Below are 26,122 nucleotides of genomic sequence, written 5' to 3' on the forward strand. Positions count from 1 at the left end.
TTCGTCCTTCAGTACACCATCGCAGGCGCTCCTGGCTGTGATGCAGCGTCAAAGGTAACCGCAGCCATGGTCTCCGAGCTGATAGTCCATACTGCTGCAAACGTCGTCGAATTGTTCGTGCAGATGGTTGTCGTCTTGCAAACGTCCCCATCTGTTGACTCAGGGATCGAGACGTGGCTACACAATCCGTTACAGCCATGCGGATAAGATGCCTATCATCTCGACTGTTAGTGACACGAGGCTGTTGGGATCCAGCACGGCGTTCCGTATTACCCTCCTGAACCCACCGATTCCATATTCTTATAACAGTCATTGGATCTCAACCAACGCGAGCACCAATGTCGCGATACGATAAACCGCAATCGCGATAGGCTACAATCCGACCTTTATCAAAGTCGGAAACGTGATGGTACGCATTTCTCCTCCTTACACGAGGCATAACAGCATCGTTTCACCAGGCAACGCCGGTTAACTGCTGTTTGTGTATGAGCACGTCATCTTCGTGGTGCAGCAATTTTAATGGCCAGTAGTGTATTAACAATATTAGTAAAAGTTAAATGTCAACTACAACATTTCTAGTGCTGGATTTCATATTGTTTTATTTTACTTCAGACAGCTATAAATTGCAACTGCATCAAATTATTTTACTGCAATAATCAGCATTTAACGATTACAAACCAATAACTGTCATTGTTACTCAGCGCATTCGCGCAAAATCTGCAACTGTGTGTGAGCCCGCTGTGACGTTCCGTTGAACTACTTCGTTGAAGGGGTGATTCGGCAGAACAATCTCGCAATGTAGTGTACCCGAAGAAGCCACCGCTTTCACGGTCGACAATATAGTCTCGCTGTGAGCCGACAGATTTGACTACTCTCTCTGATTTGTCAGTTTCAGTGTCCGTAGATTTTCTACTAAACACCATTAGACAGTCCCAGTACCGAAGGCCCATTCAACATATCTTCCGGCCATCGCTTGCCTGTAACTGAAAAACTTCTCTTCGTGTGAGAGGTGTCTTTGGAGTAAGGATTCATTGTGTAAGTTATTAAAGATGTGCATGGTCTCCAAGCGTGGTAAATGGAATATCTGCAACAGTGCTTCTACTAGGTGATGCATGCGTTAAATTGGAATAACAGATGTCAAAGAATATAATCAGTCCCCGAATTTTTGGGCGTAATTTCGTAACGGTTGGCAAGTTAAAAAAAAAAAAAAAAAAAAAAAAAAAACCTCTGTAGACGTATCTTCATTAAACTGGTGCACCCGTACCTTTTTTTCTGTGTTTCTTTTTAAGGAGAACCTTCTGCTCTAGCAGAAACCAACATAAAACAGCCCCCTCAGTCATGCTACACCCACAACACAACTGCACCTAAGTCCGGATCGGACACTAACCGACTCCACGTAGGCATTCTCGCCGGACGACGTCGGCTCACATACTCTCTTTACAGCTGGTCGGGGGAAATACGGATCCATTGTAGGTGTAGTCTTCGCTCTCACTCTGCATACAAGGTAATTTTGTTTACAGAATGTGACACATTTCATCGCAGTATAAACGCAAAACCCGGCGGGAGGACAGACATGTTGGATGGAAAAAAATTTGGAAACTTGTGGTTAAGTTTCTATGGGTCCAAACTGGTGAGGTCATCGGTCCCTAGGTTTAAACACCACTTCTTCTAACTTAAACTAACTCATGCTAAGGACAACACACACCCATGTCCGAGGGAGGACTCTAACCTCCAGCGGGCGGTGGAAGGGGGAAGGAGGGGGGGAACCAGCGCGAACTGTGGTAAGGCTACCCCGAGCGGCCATGTTTGATTAGCCGAAAATCTGAATACTGCACATTAGTAGTAGACTAAGTACAGCTGTCTTAGCGTACGATGAAGTTACTTAAAGATACACACAGTGTGAAATTTTGTTGCAGTACACACCTCCCTCAACAAAATTTCGAATCCTGTTCGTCGTTTTAGGGTGAGTATTTTGGCATAAGGTACCTGCGCTCGCCGGTAGCTCTTCTCGCTCCCATTTATCTTCGTATCTGTCCTCGACTAAAAATGTTTGCACAACAGAGCGGATAGCGAGGGAGTGCGCTGTATATCTAGTTTGCAAACGAACTAGTAGCATATTTAGTAACACCACTTGCTGCTGACAACAACAAAGATCAGGTCACTCTTCGCCCTCAACGGTTCTCTGTGCCTTTCCGGCAGTGTTAGTTGCACAGTGGTTGGAAATATGGAAACACTGCAACAAATGAATGGTCCAACATAGATGAAGACGCTAGCCAAACCTGCAGTTTCCGCTGTTATATTTGACAGCGAACGGCATCTGTGGCATGTCCTCAATATGTTCCAGGTATTAGTCGTGATCAGAGGAATGCTTCAGGCAGTTGTGAGTGCGTTAAGTCGCAGGTAATAGAATTCGAACGTGGACAGATCGCTGGTGCTCGTATGGTGCCTGCTTCTGTAACCAACGCGGCCAGAGTTTCAAGAGGCACCGGTCGAAGATTTATACCGAATACAGAGAAATTGGAAATGCGCCATCCGCTAGGTCATAACACGGTCGAAAGTGTCTGTTGAGTGACTGACGATCATGGAAGAGAACTGAGAAGAAAAATAAGAAGATTCCAGAATGGTGCCCTATTGGCAGTGCATTGGTAGGCGAGCTATAATTCCAAAACGATTAATCACTGATGCAAATGCTCCTAACAGGACAACGTGCAGACGAAGACGACAACTCTAGGGCCGCCCGGAGTGGCCGAGCGGTTCTAGGCGAAACAGTCTGGAATAGCGCGACTGCTACGGTCGCAGGTTCGAATCCCGCCTCGGGCATGAATTTGTATGATGTCCTTAGGTTAGTTGGGTTTAAGTAGTTCTAAGTTCTAAGGGACTGATAACATCAAAAGTTAAGTCCCATAGTGCTCAGAGCCATTTGAACCATTTTACAAATAATAAGAGACGCTTTTGACAGCTGATCATTGTGCCGTAGCATCGGAACGGTATACATTCGTAGCACACAAGTTATAACTCTAAAAACATCAAATACGGGGGTAATCCCAAAAGTAAGGTCTCCTTTTTTTGTGAGAACATAGACCTGTTTATTTCTACAATGCTTTACATCAGTTTACACCTTGAACATTTAGCTATTTTTCCACATAATCACCATTTTTGTCGATGCATTTTTTAGACGCTGTGGCAGTTTTTGTATGCCCATGTCATACCAGCTCGCCCCCATGCTGTTTCTGGACTCAATTGTCACGGGTTACGAAACCTGGGCATACCGGACGTACCGCTTTACACCTGAGACCAAGCAACAATCACAACTTCGCCAAAGCCGCGGAAATTCAAACAAACACAGTCTGCCTGTAAAGTCATGACAACTGTGTTTTGGGATCAGAATGGGGTATTGTTGGTCGCCTTTATGCCCACTGGGACCACAATTAACGCTGACAGGTACTGTGAGACACTGAAATAAATCAAACGGGCAATTCAGAACCGGAGAAGAGGAATGTTGAGCAAGTGCGTACACATTCTCCGTGACAACTCTCGCCCACACATCGCTCGGCAAACCGTTGCTCTCCTGCAACAGTTTCAGTGGAACATAATCACCCACCCACCCTATAGCCCTGACTTTGCGCCCAGTGACTATCACCTGTTCCCTAGGTAAAAAGAACATTTGGCCGGAAAGCGATTCAGCTCCAACGACAAGGTGAAAGAAGAGGTTCATAACTTTCTGAACCACATGGCGGCGAGCTGGTATGGCAAGGGCATCCAAAAACTGCCACAGCGTCTACAAAAATGCATCGACAGAAATGGTGATTATGTAGACAAATAGCTAAATGCTCAAGCTGTAAACTGATGTAAACCATTGGAGAAATAAACAGGTCTATGTTCTTATAAAAAATTGGAGACCATACTTTTGGGATTACCCTCGTAGATGAACTCTGTCCGAACCCATAAGTACTTTCCTGTCATTTGATTATGTGGTGTCACCGCCAGACACCACACTTGCTAGGTGGTAGCCTTTAAATCGGCCGCGGTCCATTAGTATACGCCGGACCCGCGTGTCGCCACTGTCAGTGATAGCAGACCGAGCGCCACCACACGGCAGGTCTAGTCTAGAGAGACGTACTAGCACTCGCCCCAGTTGTACAGCCGACTTTGCAAGGAAAGGTTCACTGACAATTACGTTCTCATTTGCCGAGACGATAGTTAGTTAGCATAGCCTTCAGCTAAGTCATTGGCTACGACCTAGCAAGGCGCCGTATTCAATTGATAATTAATATTATGAAGCATGTACCGTAACGAGAGGTGTTCTACAATTGTGGATTAAAGTTAAGTATTCTACCAGTTACCTCCTGTTTTGCTAGTCTTATTTCACTGACCTATTCCAGACCTAACGCCAGTCAGCGTGTAATTAAACGCGTGCATTTCGGCCTCCTCTAGCATCCCGGTGTTGGCTCTTCTGCCAACACTTCAGATTATAACAAATCGTAGCTAAAATGACGCGTTATCGCAGACCTTCAGTTTACTGATAGATCCAAACAGCTGATATTTGTACCACGTACTGTATGAGAATGAAAGCCCATCAAACAAGTTGTTTAACGCCATTCAGTATGGAGGCTCCTATGTTCTGTTTACGACGTAGAACGATGCCGCACTCATTGGCCATGTTCCTCTCCAGAATGCTAACATCCGACAGGCGATTTGTCATTTCATGCTTCACAGTTTAGAGGAACGTGGAATTCCACGCAGTGACGCCACCATATCCTCGTCCACGTGCGTTTCCCCGTCCCGTGAGAGGACGGCTTTACACGGAGATAGAGTTCCGAATTTTAAGAATAATTAATACGCAATCAAGCGATTTCTTTCTCCTTCACAGGGTAAGAATCTGTTTATCATAAAACAAATCTTCAGAGAAAGTATTAGCTAATACGAGGGTGAGTCAAATGAAAACCTTAATTTTTTTTTTTTAAATATTTATTACTGTGCAGAAGTGATACAAAGCTGTATCAGTTTTCAACATAATCTCCCCCAACGCTCAATGCAAGTCCTTCAGCACTTACAAAGTGCATAAATTCCTTTAGAAAAAAATTCTTTTGGTAGTTCGCGCAACCTCTCATGCACCGCGTGGCGTACCTCTTCATCAGAACGGAACTTGCGTCTTTCAGTGGTCCAAACATATGGAAATCACTTAGGGCAAGGCCTGGTGGGTATGGTGGATGAGGAAGACACTCAAAATGCAGGTCTGTGTTTGTTGCAACTGTTGTGCGGGCAGTGTGGGGCCTTGCACTGTCATGCTGCAAAAGGACACCTGCTGACAGCAATCCACGTCGCTTTGATTTGATTGCAGGCCGCAGATGATTTTTTTTTGGAGACCTGTGTATGATGCACTGGTGACAGTGGTCCCTCTAGGCATGTAAAGCTCCAAAATGACACCTTTTTCGTCCCAAAAGAGAGTCAGCATAACCTTCCCTGCTGATGCTTCTGTTCGAAACTTCTTTGGTTTTCGTGATGAAGAATGGCGCCATTCCTTACACGATCTCTTCGTTTCCGGTTGGTGGAAGTGAACCCAGGTTTCGTCCCCAGTAACGATTCTTGCAAGGAAGCCATCACCTTCTCGTTCAAAGCGCCGAAGAAATTCTTCACAAGCATCAACACGTCGTTCTCTCATTTCAGGAGTCAGCTGCCGTGGCACCCATCTTGCAGACACTTTGTGAAACCGGAGCACATCATGCACAATGTGGTGTGCCGACCCACGACTACCCTGTAAACATGCTGCATTGTCATTCAGTGTCACTCGGCGGTTTTCCTTCACTATGGCTTCAACTGCTGCAATGTTCTGTAGAGTCACAACTCGTTGTGTCTGACCTGGACGAGGAGCATCTTCCATTCAAGTCACACCATTTGTGAACTTCCTACTCCATTCGTAGACTTGCTGCTGTGACAAGCATCACCGTACTGAACCTTCATTCGTCGATGAATTTCAGTAGGTTTCACACCTTCACTACGCAAAAACCGAAAAACAGAACGCTGTTCTTCCCTGGCGGAAGTCGCAAGTGGGGCGGCCATCTTTATTCTGATACTGCGACGGTGTGTGTGCATCTGCACTACGCTGCCACCTACAGGCCATTCTGCGCGCTGTTTGTAGCACTCTTACCAAGTTACAGGATAACGGCGTGAAATTTCGATTTGTTATTTCAAATTTAAGGTTTCTTTTGACTCACCGTCGTAGTTCTGCAGCTGAGGTGCTGTCTGCCAGTACCTGGCCGGCCCAGAGAGTCAGGGATCTGGTCTGTTTGTATTCGATGAACAGAACAGAGGGGGAGGCGATAGCCAGTGATCGGTGCCAGCTGCCTGTGGCAGAATGACATATAGCACAGCGATGCCGCTCGCTGCCAGGGGGAGGGGTGGTGGTGTTTGTGGGGCAGGAAGGGGGAGGGGGTGCGCGAGGTACCGGCGCCTCTGGCAGGGCCGCCCCGTCGACCTCAGTATCGATTCTGCTGCTCTGTAGTGTCCGTGTCTCGGCATGCTAGCTCCGTGGACAATCTCTCGGCACCCCCAGAGGTCGGCGCGTGAAATTGAAAGGACACACAGAATGCAGAGAAGGAGAAAGGCAACATACACCTCGCCACTGTCATTGTCCTCCCATCCGTACCTCCCCTCAGGACACAGAACCTCGACTGTATCGCCGCTGCTCCCTGGATTCCCGTGGAGAGCACAGTTCCTCAAGGCTTCATACTGGGTCCGACAGTAAAGACACAGACGGTCGCCGATTGCTCGCATTTGCAGACGTCAAGGCAGACAACAGTGCAGCAGTACGTGGCTTGAATAGCGTCACCTTTTCATTTCTCAGATTACTTTCTTCCAGTACTATATACAGACATGTCTCTCTTTAATACTATTACCAAAAATCTTGAAAAGCTCTTGACCAGTTTAAATCAAATTTTTACATTACACTCTAACAAACGTTCAGACGGATATAAGCTACAGAGGAAGCGTTTTAGCGAAGCTATTGAAAAGTTCTTGACCGACTTATTTCAGATTTTTACATTATACTCTAATAAACCTTTCGATGGACATGGGCTACATACATTTTAATATATACAATATGTAAATATATGTTTAAAAACTGTGCTATTCGATGAAAACAAGTTGATGTTTAACGTTATTACAAAAAACTTCGAAAAGTTCGTGACTGAATTATTTCAAATTTTTACACGATACTCTAATAAACGTTCAGGCGGATATAAGCTATGCTACAGATGTGGTCTTCAGTTCTGAGACTGGTTTGATGCAGCTCTCCATGCTACTCTATCCTGTGCAAGCTTCTTCATCTCCCAGTACCTACTGCAGCCTTTATCCTTCTGAATCTGTTTAGTGTATTCATCTCTTGGTCTCCCTCTATGATTTTTACCCTCTGCGCTGCCCTCCAATACTAGATTGGTGATCCCTTGATGGCTCAGAATATGCCCTACCAACCGATCCCTTCTTCTAGTCAAGTTGTGCCACAAATTCCTCTTCTCCCCAATTCCATTCAGTACTTCTTCATTAGTTACATGATCTAACCATCTAATCTTCAGCATTCTTCTGTAGCACCACATTTCGAAAGCTTCTATTCTCTTCTTGTCTAAACTATTTATCTTCCATGTTTCACTTCCAGACATGGCTAAGCTCCATACAAATACTTTCAGAAACGACTTCAAAAATGGCTCTGAGCACTATGGGACTTAACATCTATTGTCGTCAGTCCCCTAGAACTTAGACTACTTATACCTAACTAGCTTAAGGACATCACACAACACCCAGTCATCACGAGGCAGAGAAAAGAAACTACTTCCTGACGCTTAAATCTATACTCGATGTTAACCAAATTTCTCTTCTTCAGAAACGCTTTCCTTGCCATTCATCATCATCATCTTAGACAGTTTCCAGCCACTGGCTGGATCTGTCGGGAACACAAGCCTCTCCATCGTGTTCTGTCTTTCCACCATTCCCCCTCTTCCACCTTCGTCCAGTTCTCTCCTCTTCTCGTCGCACATTCCTTCACTGCCTTCACCCATCTATCTTTTGGTCTTCCTCTGGGCCTCTTCCCCTCCAGTTGCAGATCAAACATCCTCTTTGGAATTCTTCCCTCATCCATTCTCTTCATGTGTCCATACCACTGCAGTCTTGATTTTTCTATCCTGTCCTGTACTGGTTCCTCCTTTAGTCTTTCCCTCACATACACATTTCGCAATCTGTCTCGTCTTGTTACACTCAACCTGCTCCTCTGGAACTTCATTTCACTAGCCTGTATTCTACTTTTGTCGCTTTTGTGCATTACCCATGTCTCACTTCCGTATGCCAATATGGGGACAAAGTAGGTTCGGTATATAATTCCCTTGGATTTCCGTGGCACCTCCTTGCTCCAAATAAGCCCTCTAATGCATTTGTAGAACTGCCCTGCTTTTCTGCACCTTTCATTTATTTCCATTGCGTTTCCCCCCCCCCCCCCCCCCCCTTACTTTCAATCATGCTTCCCAGGTACTTGAAGTTCTCTACCACTTGTAGTTTTTCCCCTCCACAAGTTATATCCACATTTGGCCTATTCTTCTTCCTTGTTGTGACAATTATTTCACTTTTCTTTGCAGAGAAATGCATTCCATATTGTGCTGCCGTTGCGTCCCATACATCTAACTGCTCTTGCACCTCCTTCTCGCAATTTCCCCATAACATCAGGTCATCGGCAAAAAGCACTGCTTTCATTTTATGGTCTCCAATTGCATCTGATACTTGCTGTAGGATTTCATCCATAACAATAATAAACAATAAAGGCGAAAGTGCACTTCCCTGTCGCAGCCCATTTTCCAGCTTGAACCATGCAGTACGTTCCCTCCCCACTTTCACACAACTCTCACTTCCCTCATACATTTTTCTGACTTTTCGTGTTATCTCTTCATCTATCCCTTTTGCGTTCAGCACATCCCAGAGCTTGTCCCTACAGATACTGTCATACACCTTCTCAATATCTAAAAAGGCCATGATTAAGTCCTTCCCGTACTCATAGTGCCTTTCCTGCAGTTGCCTTACCGCAAATATGAGGTCCGTTGTTGATCTTCCCGGTCTGAAACCATACTGCTCCTCTTGCAGTCTACTTTCAATACTGCTTCTTATTCTCTTCTCCAGGATCTTTTCATAGATTTTTCCACAGTGGCATAGCAGGGTGATTCCTCTGTAGTTCTCACATCTCCTTTTATCCCCTTTCTTGAAGATCGGGACTATAATTCCTTTCTTCCAATCCTCAGGAATTCTGTTCTCCTTCCACACCACCCTCAGCACTCTGTATAGCCACTGGGTTCCTACTTCTCCTGCTGCTCGTATCATATCCACTGTTACTTCGTCCCAACCTGGTGCCTTGCCCCCTTTCATCCTCTTTATGGCTTCTTCCACTTCATTCCAAGTTAGATCATCAATTTCCCCACTATTATAATCGTCTGCTGCCTTAGGCTCTCCAACGCTGTTAGTTCCCGCTTCAACAGATCTTCAAAGTACTCCAGTTTCTTAAACGATACTCTAATAAACATTAGTGTGGTTTTCTTCTACAAGGGTTGCCCAGAAAATAATCAACCATTTTTTTTTTCTCAGCCGAAAGGAATGCTACGAATGCGAACCGTTACGTATATATTATTTGAAGTCTTCTGTGTGAGCGCGCCAAGTTTCCGTCACTTTCGACAGATGGCGCAGCTGCAGGACAGTTTCAAAATGGCAGAGAAAGAGACTGTGAGGAATATTCACAAACGCTTGTACAAACTCTATCGAGGATCCGCTGTCGACGGAAGTACAGTTAGTGGCTGGACACGGAGGGTGAGGTCATCAGAAGGCGGTGCGGCGGAGGTCCACGATTTTCAGCGGTCGGGGAGTACATCCACTGCTGCCACACGTGACATGCCTGACCTAGCCACCTCGGACTCCCACTTGTTTGGGCCGTTAAAGGATGCCGTTGGTGGAAGACATTTCGAGGACGATGGGGAGGTGATTCACACAGTGCAGCACTGGCTCCGCCACCAGGACAACAACAACAAAAAATGTTCAAATGTGTGTGACATCTTATGGGACTTACCTGTTAAGGCCATCAGTCACTAAGCTTACACACTACTTAACCAAAATTATCCTAAGGACGAACACACACACCCATGCCCGAGGGAGGACTCGAACCTCCGCCGGGACCAGCCGCACAATCCATGACTGCAGCGCCATAGAGCGCTCGGCTAATCCCGCGCGACACCACGACAACGATTGGTACCCAAAGGGCACACACGCCCTTCTTTCGCGCTGGAGGAAGGCCATAGAATGGGATGCAGATTATGTGGAAAAATAGGGCGTGTAGTTAAAACACCATTCTTTCGAGTGTGTAACTGTCATTAAGTTCTAGAAAGAATTGTTGAAGAAAACAAACGCGGTGCATTACTTTCTGGGCAACCCTCGTAGAACCGACCACGGAAAAGAAAACGCTATGCTATGCCGTGCTGTGAAAATGTGGATTTTCGTTTTCTTTCTCTCAGTTTTAAGTACAATAACAGGCACTCTAAGCATTAGAAAAATTGTTCTCACTTATACTTAATTTTAAACTTCAGTTGTGTACAGAAATGAGTCGAGGGGCATGAAAGAGAAGTAGTGGTTGGGAAGGGAGTGAGACAAGATTGTAGCCTCTACCCGATGTTATTCAATCTGTATATTGAGCAAGCAGTAAAGGAAACAAAAGAAAAATTCGGAGTAGGTATTAAAATCCATGGAGAAGAAATAAAAACGTTGAGGTTTTGCCGATGACATTGTAATTCTCTCAGAGACAGCAAAGGACTTGGAAGAGCAGTTGAACGGAATGGACAGTGTCTTGGAAGGAGGATATAAGACGAACATCAACAAAAGCAAAACGAGGATAATGGAATGTAGTCGAATTAAGTCGGGGTGATGCTGAGGGAATTAGATTAGGAAATGAGACACTTAAAGTTGTAAAGGAGTTTTGCTATTTGGGGACAAAAATAACAGATGATGGTCGAAGTAGAGAAGATATAAAATGTAGACTGGCAATGGCAATGAAAGCGTTTCTGAAGAAGAAAAATTTGTTAACATCGAGTATTGATGTAAGTGTCAGGAAGTCGTTTCTGAAAGTATTTGTATGGAGTGTAGCCATGTATGGAAGTGAAACATGGACGATACATAATTTGGACAAGAAGAGAATAGAAGCCTTCGAAATGTGGTGCTACAGAAGAATGCTAAAGATTAGATGGGTAGTTCACATAACTAATGAGGCGGTATTGAATAGAACTGGAGAGAAGAGAAATTTGTGGCACAACTTGACTAGAAGAAGGGACCGGCTGGTAGGGCATGTTCTGAAACATCAAGGGATCACAAATTTAGCATTGGAGGGCAGTCTGGAGGGTAAAAATTGTAGAGAGAGACCAAGAGATGAATACACTAAGCAGATTCAGAAGGATGTAGGTTGCAGTAGGTACTGGGAGATGAAGAAGCTTGCACAGGATAGAGTAGCATGGAGAGATGCATCAAACCAGTCTCAGGACTGAAGACCACAATAACAACAACGGGGTTAATATTCTAATACGAGTACAGAATCCGGATCGTCCGAAACCCTTTGCGAAGCTACCCCTTCGCAGATTCAGACTGCGCGAAATGCTGACATTGAAGCTACTGTACTCACGGATCCAGTAGCTGCAGAGGTCTCTCTCTACAATTGGAGACGCTCTGGCGGCCGAGGATTGCAACTTGTGTCAGCGAAGCGGCAAAGTCCACATAATACCATGCATGACATGTAATACCTTAATCGATATTGAAAACGGAATAAAAAAATTCGGATACATTACTTTTTCAGCACGGCCTCTTATTTGCGTGAAACAGCCCGTAATGTCTGAAACACGGGTATACTAAGTCGGAGTCTGATTGCATTGATCCCATTATTTTGTCGTCCGTTATTAAAATAAAATACCTTCCTGCGCTCTTCCAGCTGTCCGATGCTTCATCTAAATTTTTTATGACAGCAAGTGAAATGCCCTCTAAGACAAAGAAAACGAGGCACAACGAAGGAATTATCCGAATGGGTCGGAAACACATGTGAACACACAAACAAATGATCACGAAAATTGGACGATGTATAAAGAGCTTCACAAACTAAGCAGGTTAAGAACGCGTCGGTCCATCTCCGACCCTTATGCAAGCAGTTATTCCGCTTGGCACTGATTGACAGAGATGAGAGATATCTTGTCAGATTCTGTCAAATTTTCGCGTTAGATCGTCAAACTCCCGAGCAGTTTCGGGGGGGGGGGGGGGGAGTCTACATCTACATCTACATTTATACTCTGCAAGCCACCCAACGGTGTGTGGTGGAGGGCACTTTACGTGCCACTGTCATTACCTCCCTTTCCTGTTCCAGTCGCGTCTGGTTCGCGGGAAGAACGACTGCCGGAAAGCCTCCGTGCGCGCTCGAATCTCTCTAATTTTACATTCGTGACCTCCTCGGGAGCTATAAGTAGGGGGAAGCAATATATTCGATACCTCATCCAGAAACACACCCTCTCGAAACCTGGACAGCAAGCTACACCGCGACGCAGAGCGCCTCTCTTGCAGAGTCTGCCACTTGAGTTTGCTAAACATCTCCGTAACGCTATCACGCTTACCAAATAACCCTGTGACGAAACGCACCGCTCTTCTTTGCCTCTTCTATATCTCCTCTGTCAAGCCGATCAGAACGGATCCCACACTGATGATCAATACTCAAGTATAGGTCGAACGAGTGTTTTGTAAGCCACCTCCTTTGTTGATGGACTACATTTTCTAAGGACTCTCCCTGTGAATCTCAACCTGGCACCCGCCTTACCAACAATTAATTTTTTTATGATCATTACACTTCAAATCGTTCCGCACGCATACTCCCAGATATTTTACAGAAGTAACTGCTACCAGTGTTTGTTCCGCTATCATATAATCATACAATAAAGGATCCTTCTTTCTTAGTATTCGCAATACATTACATTTGTCTATGTTAAGGGTCAGCTGCCACTCCCTGCACCAAGTGCCTATCCGCTGCAGATCTTCCTGCATTTCGCTACACCTTTCTAATGCTACAACTTCTCTGTATAGTACAGCATCATCCGCGAAAAGTCGCATGGAACTTCCGACACTATCTACTAGATCATTTATATATATTGTGAAAAGCAACGGTCCCATAACACTCCCCTGTGGCACGCCAGAAGTTACTTTAACATCTTTAGACGTCTCTCCATTGAGAACAACATGCTGTGTTCTGTTTGCTAATTAGTCTTCGATCCAGCCACACAGCTGGTCTGATATTCCGTAGGCTCTTACTTTGTTTATCAGGCGACAGTGCGCAACTGTATCGAACGCCTTCTGGCCCACAATGCTCCAAACTTTCCCCTTTGGAGGGAGATACGGTGAACTCGCTGGGCAGGCTTTGGCAAGCGCGAAGACAAACAGTAGAAACTCTCACCTTGTGCACACGGGGATTATCTTTCTGAAATGGCTTGCCATGATGGGACACAGAACAGGGCATAGAATATCGTCTACATATATCTACAACTACATCCATATTCCGCAAGCCACCTGACGGTGTGTGGTGGAGGGTACTTCTATTCCAGTCTCGTATTGTTAGTTGTCCGCAGCTCGTGGTCTAGCGGTAGCGTTCTCGCTTCCAGCGCACGGCGTCCCGGGTTCGATTCCCGGCGGGGTCAGGGATTTTCTCTGCCTCGTGATGACTGGGTGTTGTGTGTTCTTCATCATCATTTCATCATCATTGACACGCAAGACACCGAAGTGGCGTCAACTAGTAAGGACTTGCAATACGGCGACCGAACTTCACCGCATGGGGCCTCCCGGCCAACAATGCCATACGATCATTTCATTTCATTTCATGGCAAGAAAGATTGTCGCTATGCCTCTGTATGGGCTCTAATCTCTCTGATTTTATCCTCATGGTCTCTTCGCGAGACATACGTAGGTGGGAGCAATATACTGCTTGACTCCTCGGTGAAGGTATGCTCTCGAAACTTCAACAAAAGCCCGTACCGAGCTACTGAGCGTCTCTCTTGCAGAGTCTTCCACTTGTGTTTATCTATCATCTCCGTAACGCTTTCGCGATTACTGAATGATCCTGTAACGAAGCGCGCTGCTCTCCGTTGGATCTTCTCTATCTCTTCCATCAAGCCTATCTGGTACGGATCCCACACCGGTAAGTAATATTCAAGCAGTGGGCGAACAAGTGTACTGTAACCTACTTCCTTTGTTTTCGGACTCCATTTCCTTAAGATTCTTCCAATGAATCTCAGTCTGCCATCTGCTTTACCGACGATTCATATATGGTCATTCCATTTTAAATCACGCCTAATGCCTACTACCAGATAATTTATAGAATTAACTGCTTCCAGTTGCTGAACTGCTATATTGTAGCTCAATGATAAAGGATCTTCCTTTCTATGTATTCGCAGCACATTACACTTGTCTACATTGAGATTCAATTGCCATTCCTTGCACCATACGTCAATTCGCTGCAGATCATCCTGCATTTCAGTACAATTTTCCATTGTTACAACCTGTCGATAAACTACAGCATCATCTGCAAAAAGCCTCAGTGAAGTTCCGATGTTATACACAAGCTGTAAGGTAATCGCGGAAGCTGGTCTTACATTTCAGCAAGATAATGCCCGCCTGCACCGGCTACCGTCTTGTCCTCGTGCTTGCCTAACCCTACCTTGGCCACTAAGTTCGCCAAGTCTCTTTCCAATTGAGAACGTTTGGAGCATTATGGGCACGGCCCTCCAACCTGCTCGTGTTTTTGTCAATCTAAGGCACCAATTGGACAAAATTTGGCACTATGTCCCTCAGTGCTGAGCCGATTTGTTAAGCACTTTCTCGTCTAGTTTTTCTTAAGTTGTGATTATTTGTTTCTCTGTACGTGTACACCACATCTGCCGATCTCCGTCCTATTCCAATAATTGAGCATGTTTTTATTTTTCATTTATTTTTTAAGTGTGTAGGACTAGCAGTATTAGCGCGCAAGTTCTGGTTATCAACACGAAGCTGTACTTTGCTAAAACAGACATAATGTCTGATGGGATAGCAGCAATCAGTGATTGTATTATGTTACTTATAATCCGTCTTGATTGCGAAAGTTGCTGGATTTGGACAGGTTACTCCTGTAACTGAAATATCAGTTCTGAAGATGATTCTGGATGAACCGAAACCGGTCATATGAATAAAAAAAATTGCAGTCAAGACGGATTATAACATTATACGAAGCCGTACGCCAAAAGTCTAAGTAGGGCAGACCACCGATGGCGCAGAGTTAACAGGCGCCAGGGTGCTGTGGAACGAGACTTGTAATACGGCTTGTGTTCCCCACGGGTCGATGCAGGGACAAGTGTTAGTGTGGGGAAGCGGTGCGCTTCTCGCACGGGAGGCTGGAACAATATTGGAAAACAATTCCCCGAGGCGGCCTGGTGCAAACTCATCGGCTTCTCTCCTCCCTCCCCCTTCGCATCTCGCCCACCTACTCCTCCTCCGCCGCCATCTTTTCACTCACTTCTACAGTCCATCGCTTCACCTAGAAAGCTTTACAACGCGCCCTGGCCACTCACGATATTCCAGCTTTCAACACCGCTACGGCTCACCACGACCGAACTAGGCCGCTGCGCACAGCCGCAATTTCCAAATTACTGCGCAGTTAAATCACTTAATTAGTAAATATATAGTGCATAGATCGTAATACCTCATTACGACGTGGAAAATATCAATTAGCTTACAAGTATTACGGGCTTAACGTCACCTGCTCACTTTTAACAAAAGTAGTTTTAGATTAATACGTCACCAGATAATATACGGGGGGCGCTCAATAAGTAACGCAACATATTTCTTTTCTCCGACAGATGGCGGCGCTGTACGTAGTGTTGAAAATGGTGTCTGTAACAGAGAACAGTCTACTAACTTAATGGCGCCACGGCTCAGGAGCGGAATGGTTCCGCTAGCGTGCACTGGCCGCTTATATAGAGAACGAGTGACCTTCATTACGTAACGCACTGATAATGATCATCACCTCCCTGAGTGTAAACAACGTCGTGTTATAGGGATACGAGAAGCTGGACGTTCCGTGAGCGGTACTGCAGAAAGACTTGCCAGGAATGTTGCCACTGTACTTGATTGCTGGCAGTGGTGCTCCAGATGGCCACGTGGCGAGAGAGAACACCATCGTGTTCAGTACATGGCTCTGACGCATCGTTCTACATCTGCAGCAGATATCTGAGGAGCAGATGGCACCACAGTGACGCAACGAACCGTGACAAATCCGTTACTTCAGGGACAACTCCCAGCCAGACGCCCTGTGACGCGCATCCCACTGACTGCGGCAATGCCAAGCGAGAGCTCATTGTAGGGAAGGGAGGAAGAATGTCGTGTTTTCTGATCGAAGCTGGTCTGCCTCGGTGTCAGAGACGGCCGTGCGCTGGTTAGGAGTCCAACTGAGGTTCTGCAGCCGGCCGCGGTGGTCTCGCGGTTCTAGGCGCGCAGTCCGAAACCGCGCGACTGCTACGGTCGCAGCTTCGAATCCTGCCTCGGGCATGGATGTGTGTGATGTCCTTAGGTTAGTTAGGTTTAAGTAGTTCTAAGTTCTAGGGGACTGATGACCACAGCTGTTAAGTCCCATAGTGCTCAGAGCCGTTTTTTTTTTTTTTTTTTTTTCTTTTTTTTTTTTTTTTTGAGGTTCTGCAACCAACCTGTCTGCATGCTGGGAGTAGGCATTAGGAGTGCTTTAAAATAGAATGATCATATAAAGTTGATTGTCGGTAAAGCAGATGCCAGACTGACATTCATTGGAAGAATCCTAAGGTAATGCAATCCGAAAACAAAGGAAGTAGGTTCCAGTACACTTGTTCGCCCACTGCTTGAATACTGCTCAACAGTGTGGGATCCGTACCAGGCAGGGTTGATAGAAGAGATAGAGAAGATCCAACGGAGAGCAGCGCGCTTCGTTACGGGATCATTTAGTAATCGCGAAAGCGTAACGGAGATGATAGATAAACTCCAGTGGAAGACTCTGCAGGAGAGACGCTCAATAGGTCGGTACGGGCTTTTGTTGAAGTTTCGAGAACATACCTTCACCGAGGAGTCAAGCAGTATATTGTTCCCCCCTACGTTTATCTCGCGAAGAGACCATGAGGATAAAATCAGAGAGATCAGAGCGCACACAGAGGCGTACCGCCAATCCTTCTTTCCACAAACAATACGAGACTGGAATAGAAGGGACAACCGATAGAAGTACTCAATGTACACTCCGCCACACACCGTCAGGTATGGATGTAGATGTAGATTTAGATGCTAGACACACTGGACCACCACCTGGAATCATCGTCTGGGTTGCGGAGCCCCCTCGTGGTTAGCCCGTGCACCCGAACTGGAAATTTGTGTGTCAGTCTGGTGAGTCCACCTGTTGCGTTGCCACTCATAAACAGCATTCCATAGTTGTATTTTCCAACAGGATAACGCCCGCCCACACTCCTCTGTCGTAAAAAACGTCTGCAGAGTGTGGACATGTTCCGTTTGCGTGTTTAATATCGAGATCTGTCTCCAATCGAGCACATATGGGATATCATCAGAAGACAACTCCAGCGTCATCTACGGTCAGCATTAACCGTCTCTGTATCGAACGACCGCAGGCATGGTACTCCATCTCCTAAACCGACATTGAGCATCTGTACAACACAATGCAAGCACGTTTGAATGCTTGCATTGAACATCCAGGCTGTTACGCCGGTTACTAACGTACCAGCATTTCACATATGCAATGGCTTATCTCGTCCTTATATTAACATGTGATTTTGAGATGTCAGTCACTTAAACATGTTACCTAGACGAATGTATTCCCAAAACTTCATACCTTTCCATTATTTACTTTTTGGTGTTGCGACATTTTTCCGACAGAAATCTGATGGCCTTGCCACAATGGTAACAGCGGTGTCTGTGACATCATCGAACTTAAGTGCTGCCGGGCATCGCTAACACTTGGATGGGTCTACCAAGTACTGCTGGCCAGCAGGGAGCATTTAGCTCTCGAGAGGACAGTTGAAGAGCTACTTGACTGAGCAGTAGCAGCACCAGTTCCACAAAGTAACGACTGTCGGGAGAGCGATGTGCTGACCACATGCCTCTCTATATCCACATCCGGTGGCGCCTAAGGGCTGAGGATGACATGGCGCCTGGTCGGTACAGTTGGGTCTTCAAGGCCCGTTCGGATGGTGTTCCGTTGTTTTATACACTAATTACCATTAAAATTGCTACACCACGAAGATGACGTGCTAAAGACGCGAAATTTAACCGACAGGAAGAAGATGCTGTGATATGCAAACGATTAGCACTTCATAGCATTCACAAAAGGTTGGCGCCGGTGGCGACACCTACAACGTACTGACATGAGGAAAGTTTCCAACCGATTTCTCATACACAAACAGCAGTTGACCGGCGTTGCCTGGTGAAACGTTGTTGTGATGCCTCGTGTAAGGAGGACAAATGCGTACCATCACGTTTCCGACTTTGATAAAGGTCGGATTGTAGCCTATCGCGATTGCGGTTTATCGTATCGTGACACAGCTGCTCGCGTTGGTCGAGATCCAATGACTGTTAGCAGAATATTGAATCGGTGGGTTCAGAAAAGTAATACGGAATGCCGTGCTGGATCACAACGGCCTCGTATCACTAGTAGTCGAGATGACAGGCATCTTATCCGCATGGCTGTAACGGACCGTGCAGCCACGTCTCGATCCCTGAGTCAAAAGATGGGGACGTTTGCAAGACAACAACCATCTGCACGAACAGTTCGACGACGTTTGCAGCAGCATGGACTATCAGCTCGGAGACCATGGTTGCGGTTACCCTTGACGCTGCATCACAGACAGGAGCGCCTGCGATGGTGTACTCGACGACGAACCTGGGTGCACGAATGGCAAAACGTCATTTTTTCGGATGAATACAGGTTCTGTTTAAAGCATCATGATGCTCGCAGCCGTGTTTGGCGACATCGCGGTGAACGCACCTTGGACGCGTATATTCGTCATCGCCATACTGGCGTATCACACGTCGTGATGGTATGGGGTGCCATTGGTAACACTTCTCGGTCATCTCTTGCTCGCATTGACGGCACTTTGAACAGTGGACGTTACATTTCAGATGTGTTCCGACCCGTGGCTCTACCCTTCATTCGATCCCTGGGAAACCCTACATTTCAGCAGGATAATTCACGACCGCATGTTACAGGTCCAGTACGGGCCTTTCTGGATACAAAAAATGTTCAACTGCTGTCCCGGCCAGAAGATTGCCCAGATCTCTCACCAACTGAAATCTTCTGATCAATGGTGGCCGAGCAACTGGCTCGTCACAATACGCCAGTCACTACTCTTGATGAACTGTGGTATCGTGTTGAAGCTGCATGGGCAGCTGTACCTGTACACGCCATCCAAGCTCTGTTTGACTCAATGTCCAGGCGTGTCAATGCCGTTATTACAGCCAGAGGTGATTGTTCTGGGTACTGATTTGTCAGGATATATGCACCCAAATTGCGTGAAAATGTAATCAAATGTCAGTTCTAGTATAATATATTTGTCCAATGAATACCCGTTTATCATCTGCATTTCTTCTTGGTGTAGCAATTTTAATGGCCAGTTGTGTATATCAAGAAAAGCATGAGATCCAAAACAGAGCCCTGTGGGAACCCAATTTTACCAATCTTATAACCAGACTGATGGAGAATCGAGTGAAAGTGGAAGGCACATGTCCAAGTTCCGAGAGATCTCAGATTCATACGAACTGCCTGTCGGCCAATCACGACATCATCTCGAAAATCATGAGAGCTTCTGTTCGGCAGACTTGAACATAAGTCAACAGTAAAATAGAGCGAACTCGAAACGACACTAGAGACTCCATCACGGGAAGACTGCGGAGATTCGTGCGGAAGAGTTTAAACGGCCGGATTTCCGCAGTGCAGGGTCAGGCGATGCGGCAGCCGTGCGGCGAAAAGTTACCCTTGCAGTGAAAAGTTCTGAAAGAATGGGGAGGAGGGGGCGGGAGGGTTGATTGTAGGTGGTGGGGGGAGGGGAACGCGAAGTAGTGAGAGGGGGAGGGGGAGAAGGAGGGACGAATAACGTGGAAGGCGCTGCGCTGCGACGGGCAATTATACTGACGTCGCTCCTTTAATAGCTCGCGAGTGACTTAGAACGTGCAGGTGCCTAGCAGTGGCTACAGACTGAACAGCGATTGTACTGCCACCATTGTGCATCTCGCGTAAGAACACGGGGGACAACATAAGAGAAATGAGGGTTTATACGGAATCGTATGGACCGGCGTTTGTCCTCTGCTCCGTACATGAATGAAACAGAAAACGGAGGTACACTCTGTCATGTATCATATGGTGCCTTGCTCTGTCATGTATGTAGTTGAAGATTAGAATATGCGGATCACAGCTACATCTACATCTACATATATACTCCGCTAGCCACCAAGCGGTGTGTGGCGGACGGCATGATTCGCGTCAAAGTCATATTTCCACCCCCCCTCTGTTCCACTCGCGGATCGCGCGAGGGAAAAACGACGGTCTCAACGCCTCAGTACGTGCTCTTATTTCCCTTATCTTTGAATGATGATCATTACGCGATTTGAAAGTTGATTGTAATAATATATGCTCTACATCCTAGGTGAAGATTGGATTTCGGAATTTAGTGAGCAGCCCCTTATGTTTAGCACGCCGTCTATCTGCAAGTGTGTCCCACTTCAAACTTTCTATGAGATTTGTAACGCTCTCGCGATGGCTAAATGTACCAGTCACGAATCTTGCCACTCTTCTTTGGACCTTCTCAATCTCTTGAATCAGACCCAACTGGTAAGGGTCCCATACAGACGAACAATACTCCAAGACAGGACGAACTAACATATTGTAAGCTATTTCCTTTGTTGAAGGATTGCATCGCTTCAGGATTCTACCAACGAACCTCAATCTAGAGTTCGCCTTGCCCGTTGCTTGTCTAATCTGATCATTCCATTTGCGATCATTTCGAATAGTCACACCCACATACTTGACGGGCGTTACCGCTTCCAAAGACTGAGCATTTATTTTGTACTCGTACATTAATGGGGATTTTCGCCTCGTTATACGCAGTAGGTTACACTTACTAATATTGAGAGATAACTGCCAGTCATTACACCACGCATTTATTTTCTGCAAATCCTCGTTGATTGGTTCACAACTTTCGTGTGATACTACTTTCCTGTAGACTACAGCATCATAGTGTAGCAATTTTAATTTCCAGTAGTGTATAAACTCTATAGCAGTGACTTACGAACTTGTGTGAATTGCTCGCATGGAAACTGTATACACCGAAGGACACTGATAATTTGCATGTCGCCAGTTGCTTGCGACGCCTGTTTGTAAAAAGGCAAAGTTAAGTATTGTGAATTTACTTTACTGAAATAACTCCATTTATAAGATCTGCTTGAATGTTCTCTAGCTATCCGAGAAAACAGCTTCCTAGGCACCCTATATTAGACGAGCGGGCAATTGCTCAAAAATCCATTTTTTACGGTTTTGGCACCACATTTTCCTGTTATTTGCATCACTGACGACTGCTTTTGGATTTTTTTTTTTTTCCTGAGAGGGTTGTTCACGAGTGCGCCATTCCGTTCTGGAGTGGCTCCTGCAGGTGTCGTCCCCTGATTTTTCGTCGCATTCCTCTTCAACGAACGACAGTTTGTCACGATCACTCCACATACACTTGCGCCCGTGTTGTGACTTACCAAATAACGTCTTCTTTGATACGGTGCCTCTTGCAACACCAAACAATGCGGCTACCCTGGTTTCAGGGGCACCCACCACACGAACACCGACAGTTTGCCCACGTTCTGATTCACTTAGCTGCAGTGTAGTGCGCTCACAACTACACAGAACACTGTTTTAAGCGCAACAGACACTTGCAACGTACTGAGGACACTGAACGGTTGCCGCTCGTGGCCAAATACGACAGCATCGCTGGCTTGGCTACGATCTGTATTCACGTTCAAGCACGCGTTTCTCGCGGGATTTCGACATTTCTGTCCAATTCCTGTACTATGTACACATGCATCAGAATATGTATAGCACATTAGCACGGATGCTGGCAAGCAGCTGGAAAGGTGAGCACGCGCATGTTAGGATGAAATGGTGGACGCAATGTGCAATGGCAAGTATGCTAGCAGTAACTGAATGCAAACAGCGGCGTGTACTTTCAGGACAATTTAGCAACCGTAAATGATGATTCCTGTCTACATCTACATCTACATGATTACTCTGCAATTCACATTTAAGTACTCGGCAGAGGGTTCGTCGAACCACAATCATACTATCTCCCTACCATTCCACTCCCGAACATCGCGCGGGAAAAACGAACACCTAAACCTTTCTGTTCGAGCTCTGATTTCTCTTATTTTATTTTGATGATCATTCCTACCTATATAGGTTGGGCTCAACAACATATTTTCGCGTTCGGAAGAGGAAGTTGGTGACTGAAATTTCGTAAGTAGATCTCGCCGCGACGAAAAACGTCTTTGCTTTAATTACTTCCAACCCAACTCGCGTATCATATCTGCCACACTCTCTCTCCTATTACGTGATAATACAAAACGAGCTGCCCTTTTTTGCACCCCTTCGATGTCCTCCGTCAATCCCACCTCGTAAGGATCCCACACCGCGCAGCAATATTCTAACAGAGGACGAACGAGTGTAGTGTAAGCTGTCTCTTTAGTCGACTTGTTGCATCTTCTAAGTGTCCTGCCAATGAAACGCAACCTTTGGCTCGCCTTCTCCACAATATTATCTACGTGGTCTTTCCAACTGAAGTTGTTCGTAATTTTAACAGCCAGGTACTTAGTTGAATTGACAGCCTTGAGAATTGTACTATTTATCGAGTAATCGAATTCTAGCGGATTTCTTTTGGAACTCATGTGGATCACCTCACACTTTTCGTTATTAGCGTCGACTGACACCTGCCACACCATACAGAAATCTTTTCTAAATCGCTTTGCAACTGATACTGGTCTTCGGATGACCTTACTAGACGGTAAATTACAGCATCATCTGCGAACAACCTAAGAGAACTGCTCAGATTGTCACCAAAGTCATTTATATAGATCAGGAACAGCAGAGGTCCCAGGACGTTTCCCTGGGGAACACCTGATATCACTTCAGTTTTACTCGATGATTTGCCGTCTACTACTACGAACTGCGACCTTCCTGACAGGAAATCACGAATCCAGTCGCACAACTGAGACGATACCCCATAGGCCCGCAGCTTCATTAGAAGTCGTTTGTGAGAAACGGTGTCAAAAGGTTTCCGGAGATCTAGAAATACGGTATCAACTTGAGATCCCCTGTCGATAGCGGCCATTACTTCGTGCGAATAAAGAGCTAGCTGCGTTGCACAAGAACGATCTAAGTCATCGTGTTGCAGACACGCCCTCCACGCATGCATGATGTAACTTATACAGCGAACTGTTTTCTCCTCTCATTCCTTTTTTGTGTGTGTGTGTGACGTTTCTGCAGCGAACTCCTGCCTCGCTCGAAGCCAAAGGAAAGCAATTTTGTTCCGCAGGAAATCACATTTCGCTTCGGCCCCCATCGGTGATTTCGGCGCGGCTGCCGCTACCACTGTAAAGCGTGCGTGGCCGATTATTTATTGCTGCAGTAAAAACCCCGGGCGGGAAAATACAGAGAGAGAGATTTGCGGGCTGTAAAAAAAAATTAAAAAAATAGGGTTAGTGAGGTGGAATGGCCGCGCAGCGGGCGAACTCAGCAGGTGGCGCACGGGCAGGGCCCGAGGGACTAGCTCTCAGTCATTTGTTATACTGCTCGCTGTCCTGCCGCCGTGTGGATACCTGTGTTACTGAGCAGTGCCGTAAGCACACACAACACGGGTTAGGTAACCTGATGCGAATGCAAACTCTATAAAGTAGAGCCACATGCCAACTAGTAACCTGGACGAGAAAAATGAAAATTGACACACACAGTGGTTACGGTTACTACAAGCCACAGCACAAGTTGGGAAACGGGGCCCAATTTCTAGTAGTTTACTGTCGAGTTGACATTTTCACACACAAATCTTTTATTCATATCTTGTTGAAACTAGCAGTACCGCAATAAACAGCCTTTTAAACACGCCACTAACGGCAATCAAGTAATTTACAGCAATGCAACACTTTAAAAATTTCTTTTAAAAAACGGCAGTCAAGTCATTTATAGCAATACAACAGCTTAAAATTGAAAAAAAAAAGACACAGAAGCTAACATTACGGCAATAACAGCCTTTCAAAACTCGCCGCTAACGGCAATCAAGTAATTTATAGCAATACAACAGTAAAAAAAAATTTTAAGAACATTAGTAAACAGGCTACTAAGGTAAATACAGAACTTTGTTAATAAAGTACGGTGAGGTAGTGAAGCTACCAACACCACCATTAAAAAAAATCAAAGGTCTCAGCAAACACACGATTACTGGCAATAAAGGAATGGAGGATCTTAAAAAAGTTTTTAAACAAAGTGTCCTGGGATGTCATTAGAACATAACAGATATGACGGACGTGTAAGGTGGCCACAAATCACCCACTCAGGGATGCTCAGGCTAGGCAGAATACTGACCAATTTAAATACGCCCGTAAACACAATTGCCACTCTCAGGCTGGTCCCTGCACCGACTTTTAGCCACGAAAACGTGTTAGGAGATGTCTTAACTTGCTGACAGAATTAGAGCTAACCTCGTGCAAGGAAACATTACACTACACAGTCCTGAATGAGTGACCACATGATCAACCAGCGAGAAGCATGAACTTACTCATAACACACGACAGAATAGCGAAACAATTAAACTGCCAAAACTACACCTGCCATCGGGCAGTAGCGAGGGGAGGAGGAAAGATCACTGTCTTCAATTACACCGGTGCCGGGGAGAGGAAACCCGATCGCCGGAGGCCACAAGGCGGAAGAGACACTGATTACGCAAACTCATTACTTAATGATTAAACCTTCCACTAACCTAAGTTGCAATTATGCTCGAACAGGCAGTACACGACCTCCGATGGCAAGGATCCACACATCCGACCGCGCACGCGTCGCCATTGTACCCAACACGCCACGGTCACGCGCGCGACAACACGCTCTGTCACCGGAGTTCACGTCTTCTCTGCAACGTTGACGGGTAGTGACCGCTCCTTCATGTTAGGTGTCTCCTTTTAAACTCCAGTGATGAAACGGAGGATTTACAGAACAACAAACGTCCCACCAAGGCGAAATGAACAGCAACTACTCGTGGGGCAATTCTGTATACCACCAACACGCGGGGAGCTCTTCCGTGAACTCGACCCGCTCGTTACACACAACCGACATACGAGGGCAGTTCAATAAGTAGTGCAACACTTTTTTTTTCTCGGCCAATTTTGGTTGAAAAAACCGGAAATTTCTTGTGGAATATTTTCAAACATTCCCGCTTCGTCTCGTATAGTTTCATTGACTTCCGACAGGTGGCAGCGCTGTACGGAGCTGTTAAAATGGCGTCTGTAACGGATGTGAGTTGCAAACAACGGGCAGTGATCGAGTTTCTTTTGGCGGAAAACCAGGGCATCTCAGATATTCATAGGCGCTTGCAGAATGTCTACGGAGATCTGGCAGTGGACAAAAGCACGGTGAGTCGTTGGGCAAAGCGTGTGTCATCATCGCCGCAAGGTCAAGCAAGACTGTCTGATCTCCCGCGTGCGGGCCGGCCGTGCACAGCTGTGACCCCTGCGATGGCGGAGCGTGCGAACACACTCGTTCGAGATGATCGACGGATCACCATCAAACAACTCAGTTCTCAACTTGACATCTCTGTTGGTAGTGCTGTCACAATTGTTCACCAGTTGGGATATTCAAAGGTTTGTTCCTGCTGGGTCCCTCGTTGTCTAACCGAACACCATAAAGAGCAAAGGAGAACCATCTGTGCGGAATTGCTTGCTCGTCATGTGGCTGAGGGTGGCAATTTCTTGTCAAAGATTGTTACAGGCGATGAAACATGGGTTCATCACTTCGAAC

The 26,122-nt window shown here is 46.0% G+C and overlaps 1 protein-coding gene across 4 annotated transcripts in view; it reads left to right on the forward strand.

Moving 5' to 3' along the window:
* The window catches only part of LOC124552557, a 276,969-nt gene that overhangs the window by 36,623 nt on the left and 214,224 nt on the right, over nt 1–26,122 (forward strand). The gene's annotated exons all lie outside the window — the stretch shown is intronic.

Source organism: Schistocerca americana, chromosome 10 (assembly GCF_021461395.2).
Source record: "Schistocerca americana isolate TAMUIC-IGC-003095 chromosome 10, iqSchAmer2.1, whole genome shotgun sequence".
NCBI lineage: Eukaryota > Metazoa > Arthropoda > Insecta > Orthoptera > Acrididae > Schistocerca > Schistocerca americana.